The sequence below is a fragment of the Ursus americanus genome, chromosome 18 (genome assembly GCF_024610735.1).
Source record: "Ursus americanus isolate L20-20 chromosome 18, mUrsAme1.1.p, whole genome shotgun sequence".
Classification (NCBI taxonomy): Eukaryota; Metazoa; Chordata; class Mammalia; order Carnivora; family Ursidae; genus Ursus; species Ursus americanus.
Window position 1 is genome coordinate 11,794,553 of NC_142144.1, and position 14,420 is coordinate 11,808,972.

At 37.8% G+C, this 14,420-nt stretch overlaps 1 protein-coding gene across 4 annotated transcripts in view; it reads right to left on the minus strand.

The window, feature by feature from the left end:
* RABGAP1 (RAB GTPase activating protein 1) overlaps positions 1-14,417 on the minus strand; it is a 159,768-nt gene extending 145,351 nt beyond the window's left edge. The window contains exons 1-2 of one of the 4 annotated variants that reach the window (XM_045790986.2): positions 14,209-14,417; positions 9,421-9,564 (exon numbers count right to left, since the gene is read on the minus strand). The gene's annotated coding sequence lies outside the window, so the exon portion shown is untranslated. Of the gene's footprint in view, positions 1-6,192; positions 6,289-9,420; positions 9,565-14,208 lie in introns of those variants that run through there. The other 3 variants (XM_045790988.2, XM_045790987.2, XM_087869386.1) reach the window with 3 other exon arrangements.
* Between the last annotated feature and the right edge of the window lie 3 nt (positions 14,418-14,420).

The window sequence follows — 14,420 nt, forward strand, 5'->3', positions numbered from 1 at the left end:
TTCTTTTAGTTCATTCTAGATAACTAAAAAGGATAACTTAATTATAAGAATATAGAAATTTGTAAGACAGAAGGGTTTACGTTTTTTAATTTTTAAAAAGATTTTAAAGTTTTAATCTTGTTCAATTGTGGTTAAATATACATTACCATTTTAGCCATTTTTAAGTGTGTGGTTTTGTGGCATTAAGTACATTTACACTATTGTGCAACTATCACAACCATCCACCTCTAGAACTCTTGTACCTTCCCCAACTGAAAGTCCGTATCCATTAAACACTACTCCTATTCCTCCAGGCAACACACTATTCTTTCTCTATGAATATGACTATTCCAGGAACCTCATAAAAGTAGCAGAATCACACAGTATTTGTCCTTTTGTAGCTGGCTTATTTCATTTGGTATAATGCCTTCAAAGTTCACCTATGTTATGGCATGTGTCTGAATTTCCTTTCTCTTTAAGGCTGAATGATATTCTATGGAATATATACACTAAATTTTGTTTATCCATTCATTGGTCAATACAAATTGTTTTTTTCTTAAAGATTTATTTAATGGGGGGGGGCAGTGCAGGGCTCCATCCCAAGACCCTGAGATCATGACCTGAGCCGAAATCAAGACTCAGATGCCCAACAGAGCCACCCAGGCGCCCTGGTTAATACAGTCTTTTAAAGCCCAATTGTAACATCATAGGATCTTTAGGGTAAAACTTACAAAATCAGTAAAGGGCTCAAAGAAGACAACTAGTGTTTCCAGAGTTACTTCTCACTTTGTGGTAAGTAATAAAGCTTTATTAAAGTTAATAGTCTGGTACAATATTAAAAAAACTGAACTCCTTGGTCCTTCTTAATGTGACTTAAACAATGTTGTAGCTTCCGTTTTCTCATATGTGATATGAGAGGAATGAACCTTTTCTATTCTTTTGTGAATGGGAGTAATCAGGAAAGGGGGGATACCAGGTGCTGTCGAATCCTAATCCATGATGTAAGCATAATTAGGTCCATTTCTGCAAATGAAGAAATGGAGTCTGAGAGGTAGTAAGTAGCTTACCTTCAAGTCATATAGTAAGTACAAGACTTGGGATATCTACATATTTCTGATTCCATAGTTCACATTCACTCCCCTATATCTTGATACTTCTAATGAGGGGTACAAGAGGTAAGAGGGGAAGAAATGCACATAAAACAATTCATTTAACTTGATTATTTGAATGCAGTATTGTTGATAGCTAAAAAACAAACAAAAAACCCCCAAAACTCCAAACCAAACCATGTAGGTGATTTCCCCATGTTCCTGTGGATATTTTAGGAAACACCATTTTAATTTCTTCCAGAGCTCAAGGTATGATGACTTTATGCCACCTCAACACAATGATCTCCAAAACTAAATATTTAAATTATTTGGATGCCATTTCCACAATAGAAACCTACTTGTGGGAACAATGAAAGTTCACACATTCACAAAGATTATATGTCTGACCTCCCTAGTATAGATTTGGGGAAAAAAAAGTTTTTTCTTTTTCTGGAACAGATTCCTAAAGCATAATGATTTACATTAGTGTTTTATACGTCTAAAAATATGAATATTTTTAAGCAACACAGGATTGTCCAAAGACTTTCCCTCATTTTCGGAAACTAGTCAATATAGCTCCTTCTCATCCACAGCAAAGAAAATGAATCTGTTCCACTTAGAGTATCAACCTGTCTACACTTAAATATGAAATGTTTCTATTAATCATTTCTCCTTAAACTATGTGAATTTAATCCCAAACAAATTATTTGACAGATGATCAAATCCTAAGATAAATACAGTAAATGTGGCTTCTCTTTTTATAACCCTCTCCCCTTTTTAAAAGATTTTATTTATTTATTTGACAGAGAGAGCACAAGTGGTGGGGAAGGGCAGGGGCAGAGGAAGAAGCAGGCTCCCCGTTGAGCAGGAAACCTGACATGGGACTGGATCCCAGGACCCAGAGATCAGGACCAGCGTTGAAGGCAGATGCCCAACCAACTGAGCCACCCAGGTACCCCCTTTTCTATAACCTCTTTTTTATTTTCAGGGAAAAGTGTGTAGGCAAACCGCAAATGTTTGGCAGATCCACACCTGTTTTCTGTACCTTCTGATATAAGGTGGCCAGAGTTACACAAGGGTGGTGGGGCATAGGACAAGTGTGTTGAACAAGGGGATGGGCAAACAATAAACATTTATTACGCATCTTCATTCACAGCACTGGAATAGGCACTGTGTGAGAATATTAAAAATTTCACAAATATTAAGTTCCACAGATGTTTTTAAACTTATCTGAAAAGACTGTTTCTCACAACCAAAAGCAAAAAATTAAAAATAAGATTTGTTCCTGCTAGGGAATAATTTTTGTAAAGAAATAGTAGCTTTTGAGGTTAGACAAATTTCAGATTTTTCTTCAATTCACAGAGAATTCAACAGGTAACTAAAATAAGAATATAACCATTTCTCTTCTACAGATGTATCAGAGGTCTACTCATAGAAAATCGTGTGTCACAGCAAGAGATTTACATGACATGTTCCTCCTACTCTTACATTGCCAGAATCCATAAATCAGCGTACTTCAAGGGTATAAAAGAGTTTATTACCTCTACAATAAAAATATTAAAATGATTAACTCATGGCTCTTCCCAGTAGTATTATACAAATGCCCAACATTTAATCCAATTTAGCCTTGCATGCTGTCTCTTAATACCCATGATACTCAAAATATGCTCCCAAAGAAAGATTCTGCATATCAATTCCTTTTTCTGATACAAGGGTCATCTTCAAAAAAAGGAAAACAAGATTATAACCACAGGTTGTTGGTTGTAATTACCAAAATGTACAAATAAGGGAACATATGTATATATAAAATAAACTTTTATATATTATATATAAAATAATTACGAATGTATAATATATAATTTTACATGTACTTACAATTTTATATTATATAAAATATAATTTTATATATTATATATAAAACATAATATTATGTATTATATATAAAACATATTATATATTATATATAAAACATAATTTTATAGTTTACTATATACTAGTATATAGTAAACTATATAAATAACTATTTTGTTATAAAATAAACATTTTGTAGATATAAAATACATATGAAATAATTTTTATGTATTGTATGTAATAAATTTTACATATTATACATTAATTTTTTAAATAGTCAAACTATTGTTAAGCTTTACAGTTAATAACACTTTGTTAAAGTTATCACAGGCACTAATTTGCTAAAGTACCTAAAGAAATAACAGATTTTAGCATAGAGAAAAATTTATTCCCACAAAGATTAATGGATTCCAAGGAGTGGTGATTTATAACATAAAAAGCTGGTGCAACCTTAATTGGAGACATGTAACCACCATGCATGAACCCTTATGAGAGATGTGGACCTCCCAATCTGGCAGCACAGTCAAACAATGAAGAAGATACACCTCCTGCTTTATAGAGGCATGGTCCTATACACTATTTAATGTCAGGTACGAACTTAAAATTAAGGGCTTTATTTTTACTATTTAGTGATCCACCAAAAAAAAAAAAAAAGGAATTTGGGGAAAAGTTAGGCCTGATAAAACTCTACTATGCTGGAAAGAACAATCTTCAAAAGAGACTCATTGATGACTACCTCCGAGACACTGGTTGCTTTGACAAGAGGGAAACTTCCAGGCTAAATTCTACAAACTAAAGTGTTCGTCGTGACTTGCAAACTGCCATATTTGTTCAGTTTTTGTACAGGAAGAGAAACAAGGCTGTTAGGGTCAACAAGAGTGGTTATAAGTTTAAATGTCTATCCAGTATTGTTTTCACTTAAAAGTTTCCTGAAGAATCAAGATCTCTCAGAAACAACACAGAACAGGAGGTGGGGGGTGGGGGGTGGAACAGGTAACCAATTTATGCAAAAAAGAAACAGCTGTTAAATTGATAGCCACTGACTGAGTGCTTGGCCTTGGATTTTCTTTCTATGGGATCTAGCTATGGAAAACCAACAAAACAAAGCATTTGCTTACAAAGCACCCAAATGTCATGCCAAACCCTTCTTTATGCATGTTGGTTAAATCAGCCCTTCTTCGATATTGGAGTTCTAACTCCATGAAAGATTACTTATGAGTTCATTTATTTCACATGCTTGAGAAGTATAATCATACCCGACTATACTGAAAACTACAAGGAAATTATGGGTAGCCTATTTCAGAACCTCAGCACACCACTGTCTATAAAGACACTCAACAGCAGCACTGATTTAAACTAATTATTTTCTGAAGCCTGTACTCAAAGATCACTTGTTAAAACAATTACTGTGAAATGATGAGACCTTCAAAGTAGGCTACACATTAGCTAGGGACACGATCAATAACGACTTCTTAAAAAGAATGCGGGCTGTAAAGTTTAGCTGGAAATATACTCAAAGAAAATAACTTCTTGAAAGAATCTGGGCTGTAAAGTTGAGATATATTTGGAGAAACTCATGTCTCTTCGTGTAGATAATGTGCACAATACACTTCTTTCAATATGTAATGTAAAAGGTAGGAAGGAAACAGGTGTCTTCACTTTTACAGTGTCCCACTAAATTACCACTTAACCCAAATTAAGCACGTCTAAACTGCTAATGAAACACTATGCCAATAAGACCAAAATGCATACACTTGGTAGGTTAACTATCCAAACGAACACATACTTTAACACCAATGACAAGTTAATCAACTGTAAACTGAGTTATAAAACTGAAACAATGAAAAGAAGTGCAGTACAACAAAGAAGCAGTTCAATTTTAATTAGGAATTTGAGTTAATCTGTGTTCAAGCTACATGTGGATTTTAAATGTTACTAGTAAGTACAAATCTATCATGGATGCAAATCTAATGCAATCTGAGGTCTATAAAGAAAGAACATAAAGAACGCTCTCCCCTATTCGTTTTCAGTTTTTATAAGTACACTCTACTTAAAAACCTTTAAAATACATTAAAATAGCACCCTATACACGTTGTATTGAGGCCAACAGGTCCTTCGTTTAAAAAAAGTTAAATGTGTACTTCCTTGGCATCCAAGTTTTTTAACAGCTTTTCACACATCAGTCTGAAACAACTGTTTTCAAACAATAGTTTGATAAACAGTGCAATTCACCCTCTATTGTTTTTTCTAAATAAACAAAGCAGCTGGAAACACACTTACTACACTACTCCAGTCACATGTACGTGAACACAGGTGTTTATATGGATAAAAAATAAAATGGTGAAACCTTGCCCCTGACAGTTTTTTCCCCCACTAATAAAAACAACAAAACCAAAAGATTTCAAATTCAAGTTGGAACACGATTTTAAACTAACGAAGCACTAGTAGCATGATCAGTTAACACATTCTTCTACGACATTTGCTTCCATGATAAAGGAATCCCCGAGAAAGCTTAAATACGGAGATGCCTGTAAAAACAGGTGCAGATGCTAACAGTCGTTAGAAGAGTAGGGACAAAGTAGTACTAGGCAACGGACAGCGAACTCTTCGAAGTCTGGGGTTATCCTCTGGCTCAACACCTAAAACCCTGAAGGCTGCAGAAAATCAAGACACAGCAATGAGGTATTGGGAGCAAATACTCAAAGGACAAGGGGAGAGTGAGACACTTTAAAGTGGGGAAATTTAGAAAAATCAGTACAAGTTCGCAGGCCAGCACTAAAAGAAAGCAAATCTTTCAAATTTGGCTCAGCCCAGGAAGCTAGCTTGAGGCCCAAGCCAGCTAAAGTCGCAAATTAAGGCCCAGCTGGCAATGGGGAGAAACTGAGGCGGAGGGAGCAGCCAGATTCCCAAATTGGACCTGGCCCCAAACATAAAAGTCAAGAGACAATCGGCTTTGCCTGGGGGTCAGAGGGACTGCCGCAAGCGCAGGACTCGGTAGACAGACACCCACCCAGACAGGGGGAACCGGTTTGGGCAGGGGCTGCGAGAGTGCTCCTGCCTGCGCATGCGCTCTTTCCCCTCCGCCACAGCTCCCCCTCCCCCCAATCACTGCTCCCCTCAGAACCCGGCTCGTCGAGGGAGGTGAGCGCAGTCTGGCAGGCCCAGCCGCGCGGGATGAGAACACATCCTGGCCCCCAGCAGGGGCTGTCACAGGATCTCCCGGGGGTTGGTGGATAGGAGGGTGGGAGGAGGAGGAGGGGAAACGCGGCCCTACCCGACCCGCCGTCTCCTCCTCCGCCGCCCGCCGTTCGCCTTCCCGGAGGCTCCGCCGCCTGGGCCTCCCCAGCCGCCCTGCCCCCGCCCTCCCCGCCCCCTACTCACGTGAGAGCAGCTTCTTCCGCCCTCTGCCCCGCCTCCCACCCCCTTTCATAGGCCCGCGGCTAAGCCGAGCAGACCCATTGGCCCAACCACAGGCGGCGAGGGCGTACTTCCTTTCCTCGAAGCTCCACCTGGGCTTTTACCCTGCCACGGGAGTCCGCGCCTGCGCCGAGTCTGCACTTTGGAAGCTGGACTAGCACTGTGCTGTGTTTGGACTTGGACGGGCAGTGGCTGTGACTGCCTCAGGGAGTGAGGATGGCAGGGGAATCAGGCTAGGTAGCACCTGTTACGCCTGAAAGGAGGTACACATGCAAAGACTACCGGTGCTAGAGCAAGGAATTTCCTGCTCACCTTTCGCGTTCAAGTGGTTTCAAAAGCAGCCCTCTTACTCAACTCACCTGGCCTTTATTGAAGGCGTGCATTGTGATAGGTCCTTTTATTGGTATCTAATTTGGCCTACCACAAACCTGTGAGAATGTTCGATTTTTCTCATTTTATAAAAGAGTCCAGCCTAAGTAACAATTCAGTCCAAAAGTCAAAAACTTTTGACTCAAGTCCAAGGGCCTCTGGCTGCGACACAGCTGCCTTGAGGTACTTGAGACACACAAAACAGATCAGAAATAAACAAGCTTGTTTCAGAGTGTTAGACCCGAAGATGGGGCTGAGATTTTATTTTCAAATCACAAAAGCAGGGCACCTGGCTGACTCAGTCCTAGAGTATGCAGCTCTTGATTTCGGGGTTGTGAGCTCAAGCCCCACATTGGGTATAGAGGTTACTTAACAATAAAATCTTAAATAAAAAAAAATCATTCAAAAGTGATATATAGAGCAAAAGCAATAAAATGAGATTTAAAGTCCTGAATTAATTTACAATGTAGTTGGTAACAGGAACAATGGCTATTAAAGGTGCTAATAAGTCATAACATAAAATAATTCTACAGCCTATCCCTAACTCCTCCCCCTTTCTTTATTCAAATAGCCTACGCTCTTTTCCTGGTGAATGAGTCATGTAATGTTTTCCTGTGGATAATGTATCCAAATCAACCAGAGAAAACACAAAAATGTTGTGCTCTCTTGCAGTCCTCTATGTGACTTGTCTACTATTACAATAGACTTGGCTGCACTCCCGCAGGAAAATAGCTTTGTTCCTTTTCTCCTTATACAGTTATATAACAATACACAACCATTTTAAAGTAGTAGTATCAAATAATAGATGCAGTATTAGGAAATCCCCTGAAATTCTGACGCACTTTTAATATTTTGGTGACTATACATTTCACATATTCTGATTCATATGTATACCCCAAATATATATATAAATCTTAACATAAATTTTTTAAATAAAATTTTATTACAGAGTCAGTACAGTATGCCTTGGAGAACAGAAAACAGAGACAAGCTGCAATAAAAAATAAAACATCGCATTCCCACCACCAATGTTAATTCTGTAACGCATATCCTTCTTTGCCAACATATTGTTTTTCAAAATGAGATGACATGGTTTAGCAATCTGCTTTATTCAATTAACAATATCTACTTTATCATTTCAGTATATTTTCCTCACATCTAATTCCTAGATCACATCCAATTCTCTATCAACCTAAAAATATTTTTACAGTAGGCTTTCCCAAATCAGTAATATTTCAGTTTTCTTCTCATCTATTATCTACTATAATCAAATATTTTATTGATTGAAATATATATTTTGTAAAGCTAGTTTTCCTAAATCAGTATTGAATCCAGGGCCACACACTACATCTGGTTGTTCTATCCCTTAAGTATTTTTTACTCTAGCACTTAATAAAAATACTAAGACACTGGCTTACTGAAGAAATCACGCCACTTGAAGTGCAAAGTTTCCCGCTTTCTGGATCTGAATGATTGCTTCCCCAAGAGGTTATTGAATTTGTTCCTCTAGACCTGATATTTCCTGGAAACTGGAAGTTCTATTTCAAGGCTCAATAGATTAATGTGGTAAGTTGGAGCCAGAATGGGAAAATTTGTGAATGCTAAAAGTAAAAAAAGGAAATTCAATCTATATACCCTTGGGTGCCCTCAGAGGTTTTTATTTTCTAAAAGATCATCCTGTAGCAGTAGAAAAGGCAAAACGGGGTAAATGGAATAGTTTAGATACCACTTAAGATCAGAAAGATGTGAACTACAGCAGAAGGGGATGGGGTGGGAGGGAACAGGGTTCAAGAGATATTTGAAAAAGAAATATCTTCAAGCTTGCTGATTTTCTTCTGCCTGCTCAAACCTGATTTTGAACCCCTCTAGGGAATTTTTCATTTCTGCTATTGTACTTTTTAACTTCAGAATTTCATTTTCGTTCCTTTCATAATTTCTATATCTTTAATACTATGTCCATTTTTTTTCATAGTTTTTCTGACTTCATCCATGTTTTCTATTAGCTCAGTGAGCAACTTCAAGACAGTTGGTTTAAAGTCTTTGTCTAGTTAGTCAGATGTCTCATCTTTCTCAGGGAAGGTTTCTGTTGATTTATTTCATTCCTTTGAACAGGCCATACTTTCCTATTTGTATGTCTTTTGATTTTTTGCCAATAAATGGACATTTGAATCTTATAATGTGATAACTGTAGAAATCAGATTCTCCCCTTATCCCAGGGACTGCTGGTTTGTTTGTTTTTATTGTTGAAGGATGTCTCTGTGACAGGGATCAGGATCAGCCTAATGTGAAAGCTTAAGGTCTTCTCAGTTCTTTTCTGAGCCTGCATCTTTTCCTAGTTCTACACAGTGGCTGTCTAATTTTCCTTATGTAAGTGGTTGCTTCTGAATGTCCTAATCCTTAAATGTCTGGCTCCCAAATGGGGTAAAAGGGAAGACAAACAAAACAGGAGCTGTTCCTTCAAATCCCACAGAAGCCAGCTCAGCCTGTGGGGGTCAAAACAATGGCAGCCACTCTGTGCCTGAATCTCAGAACTCAAAAGGAGCAATCAGCAATCAAAACACAGAGAACTCCGGTATTTGGTGAACAAGATTCTTATTTCCCACCACAGCTCCAGCAAGCCACACTAGGAATGTGAACACAGCTGCCTGCCACAGGGCTGAAGGGTAGGAAACAGGGAGGTGCTATATGCTAAAATTTGACATTGACTGAAACTAACCTCAATTTACCAAGCAAACTTTCTCCTGGAAGATGTAAGAATTCAAATAGACTCCAGAGTTCCAAAATAGTTACTTCAGACAGTTTCTGCCAGTACAACTGTTGTCTAGGTAGAGAGATGGATTCCTTGTGCTTCCTACTCCATCTGAGGAACAGAAAGAAAAGAAAAAAAGAAATGTGAACAGTGAATAGAATCTAAGGCTTCTGTGGGACACTATCAAGAGAAACAACATACCACTGTGGGAGTCCCAGAAGAAGAGAGAAAGGGGAGAAAGAGTAATAATCAGAGGCGCCTGGGTGGCTCAGTCGGTTAAGTGTCTGACTCTTGATTTCTGGTCATGATCTCAGGATCCTGGGATTGAGCCTTGCATAGGACTCCATGCTCAGCACATAGTCTGCTTGAGATTCTCTCTCTCCCTCTTCCCCTCCCTCTCTGCACTTGTGTGCACACACTCTTTCTCTAAGATAAATGAATACATCTTAACAACAACAACAACAAAGAATCCAACTGTAGAAGGCCAAAGAAAAGAGAGACTTTTGAAAGCAGCAAAAGAGAAATGATTCTTCACATACAAGGGATCCTCAATAAGATTATCAGCCAATTTCTCATCTTAAACCTTGGAGGCCAGGAAGCAGTAGGTCAATAATAATCAATGTATTGAGAGGAAAAAAAAAAAAAACTGTTGACAAAGAATACAATACCTGGCAAAACTGTCCTTCAAAAACGAGGGAGAAATTAAAATAATCTCTGATTTTAAAAAAGCTAAGTGAGTTTACCACTAAATCTGGCCATCAGAAGTGCTACAGGCAATCCTTCGGGTTGAAATGAAAGGATGCTCAACAGTAATTTGAAGCCATATGAAGAAATAAAGATCTCTAGTAAAGATAAATGTGTGGAAATTATAAAAGTAAATATTATAATTACAGTTTGTAACTCCACTTTTTATTTCCTATATGATTTAAAAGACAAGTGCATTAGAATATTAATCTATGTTATTGGGCACAGAGTGTATAAAGATATAATCTGTAACATCAATAACAGAAAGAAGGGGCAAAGCTATACAGGGGAGGTTCTGTATGCTATTAAAGTTGGTATCAATTCAATTAGATTGTTATAATTCTTTGGTGTTAAATGTGATTCCCATGACAACCACAAAGAAAGTATCTATAGAATATTCACAAAAGGAAATAAGAGGTGAATTGAAACTTTTCACTAAAAAAAAATAGAATGAACACAGAAAACAACAGTAATAAACAAAATGAAAGGCACAAAGGCCTATAGAAAAGACATACTTTCTATAAGGTAATTACTCCTAAGGATGGATTTATTTCTGCAAGAAATAATACCAACCTTAGCAGTAATTACCTTAAACATAAATGGTGTAAACTCTTCAATCAAAGATAGAGATGAGCAGAATGGATTAAAAAAAAAAAAAAAAAAAGATCCAACCATCTGTAACCTAGAAAAGACTCACTTTAGATCCAAAGATATAAATAGTTAAAAGTGAAAGAATTTTTTAAAAGATATTCCAGGGGTTCCTGGCTGGCTTTAGTCAGTAAAGCACGCAACTCTTTATCTCAGGGTCATAAGTTTAAGTCCCATGTTGGGCCTAGAGCTTACTTAAAAAAAAGGAGGGGGGGCATGCCTGGGTTAAGTGGTTAAGTGTCTGCCTTCCGCTCAGGTCATAATCCCAGGGTCCTGGGACAGGTGCCCACTGAATGGCTCCCTGCTCAGCAGGGAGTCTGCTTCTCCCTCTCCCTCTGCTGCTCCCCCCAACTCATGTGCACTCTCTCTTTTGCTCTACTCTCTCTCTAATAAATAAATCAAATCTTAAAAAAAAAAATAAAGTTCCATGCAAATAGTAATCAAGGAGAGCTGGGGGTGGTTATACAAATGTCATGTAAAATAGACTGTAAATGCACAAAAAGGGTTACTAGAGACAAAGGACACTATTTATTAATAAAAGTTTCAATAAAGCAAGATTATATAAAAAATATAAACATTAACATACCTGGTAAGAGACCCTCAAAATATATGAAGCAAAAATGACGAGTAATAGAGGGAAGAATAAACAGTTCTACAATAATAGTTGCAAACTTCAATACTCCATTTTCAATAATGAATAGAACCACCAAATTTAAGATAATTAGAAACAGGACTTGAACATCACGATAAACCAACTAGACCTAACAGATATGTACAGAACAGTCCACCCAACAATAGCAGAATACACATTCTTTTTACATTCACAAGGGACATTCTCCGGGGCAGGCCATATAATAGGCCACAAACCAAGCCTCAATAGATTTTAAAAGATGGTATCATACAAAGTATCTTCTCCAACCACAATGGAATGAAGTTAGAAATCAGTAACACAAATACATGTAAATCACACAACATGCTCTTAAACAACCAATGGGTCAAAGAAGAAATCAAAAGGGAAATTAGAATATATGTTAGAAATTAATGAAAATGATGACACAACATACCAAAACTGATAGTGCAATGAAGGCACTGATGAGAGGGAAATTTATAGTTGAAAATGGCTACATTAAAAAAGAAGAAAGATCTCAAAATAATATCCTAACTTTATACCTTACAAAACAAGAAAAACTAGAAAATAAACCCACAGCTAGCAGAGGGAAAGAAATAAAACAGATGAGAGTGGAGATAAACGAGAGAACAGAAAAAGAAAAAAATCAACGAAACCAAAAGTTGTTTCTTTGAAAAGAACAACAAAATCAACAGATCTTTATGCAAATAACTAAAATCAGAAATGAAGTGGATATTACTTCTGACATTCCAGAAATAAAAGGATTATAAAAGAATGCTATGAACAACTGTATGCCAACAAATTAAGTAACCTAGAAAAAAAACAAATTCCTCAAAACACACAAATTATCTAAACTGATTCAGAAGAAATAGAAAATCTCAACACACATATACCAAGAGATTGAGTAATCAGTGAACTCCCAACAAAGAATAGTCCTTTCCCAGCTGACCACTAGTAAAATGCACCAAACATTTAATGAATAACACTAATCCTCCTCAAATTCTTCCAAAAAATTAAAGAGGAAATATTTCCTAATTCATTCTATGAGGCCTTCATTATCTGGATATCAAAGCCAGATAAAGTCATCGTAAGTTATAGACTGTTATCTCCTATGAATATAGATGCTAAAAACTTCAACAACATTTAAGACAATCAAATCCAACAACATATTAAAAGGATTATTCACCAGGTCCAAATGGGATTTACTGCAGGAATGCAGGGTGGTCCAACATAAAATCAATCAATGTAATATATCACATTAATAAAGCAAAGAGAAAAACACACACGATCATCTCAATGGATGCAGAAAACACATTTGACAGACTATAATGCTTTCCATAATAAAATCTCTCAGAAAACTAGTTATACAGGGAAAAACCCTCAACATGATAAAGGTATTTATTAAAAATGCACATTGAACACCATACTCAATAATTTATAAGCTATTCCTCTAACATCAGGAACAAGTCAAAGATGTCTCCTTTCACTGCTGCTATTAAACACTGTACCCAAAATTCTAGCCAGAATTATTAGACAAGAAAGAGAAATAAAAGGCAAATTGTGGAGAGGAAGAGGTAAAAACTCTCTCTATTCACAGACAACATGAGTATGTGGAGAGAAAATCTCAAAGAACCCACAAGAAAGCTACTAAAGCAAAAACAAAACAAAAATCCAGCGATGTTGCTGGGTATAACACCAACACACAAAAATCAGCTGTTTCTACACACCAGTAATGAACAATATAAAAAGGAAATGGAGAAAGCAATTCCATTTACAATATTATCAAAAAGTATTAAACACCCCAAAAGCTTGAAAACATTGCTGAAATTAATGAACACCTGAGTACATGGAAAGATACTCTGTATTCACGGGTAGGAAGACTTAAACTTGTTAAAAAAGCAATGCCACCCAACGTGATCTACAGATTCAACACAATATCAAAATTACAACATCCCTTTTCTCAGAAATGTAAAAGGTTATCCTCAAATTTATATGGAGTTTCAAAGGGCCAAAATAATCTTGAAAAAGTATAAAGTTTAAAGACTCACACTTCCTCAAATATGATAGGACAGAGACCTCAGAAATAAATCGTCACAAGTATGGTCAAAGGTGTCAAGACCATTCAAAGTGTAAAGGACAATCTTTTCAAGAACCGGTGCTGGAAAAACAATATCCACATACAAACGAATATGAAGTTGGGTACAGCTGTGGTGACGATTACACAACATTGTGAATGTACTTTATGCCACCGAACTTTACACTTACAAATGATTAAAATTATAAGTACTATGTTTTACCACAATAATACCCCTTTCCCCCAAGAAAAAAAGGAGAGCCCAGCGAGCAACTGAACTGGCAAGAAGGAAAAGGACTCTAGAAAGATGATAAAAGTTTTCTGGTCGGCAGGACTGTGTGGATGATGCCTTTACCAACACAAGGACTACAGGCCACAAGAAGCAGGTCTGCATATGAATTTGAGAAAATTAAAAGGGCCATTAAGATTGGGACAACCCATTGGAAATGTCTTCTGTGCAGCTGGCCCTGGAGCTCAAGAGACCAGTCTCGGCTGGCGAGAGTGATTTGTGAACGGTCAGCACGTTGCAGGTAACGGAAGCCACGGGAATGAAAAGAGATCTCTGGGAAACACCAACATCCAAAAGCGAGGGGAGTAAACAACCTTCTGCTTTCAGGGCCCCAGCGCAGCGAGTCCACATCCCTAGGCGGGAGGGGCTTACCAAGGCTTAAGTGCAGAGACGCCCCTCAAGCCCACGCGGGCAGCAGGCGGCAGAGGCCCGGCTCCAGAGGAGCCGCAGCAAAGGAGCGAAGCGCGCAGGGCCTGAGCCCGGGACGCGAAGGAACCGCCACACCTCCGGGTCGCCGGCGACACGCTCGCACCAAGACTCCCGGACACTCTGCACCCTTTCCTCCGCGCGCAAAGTCCCTCTCC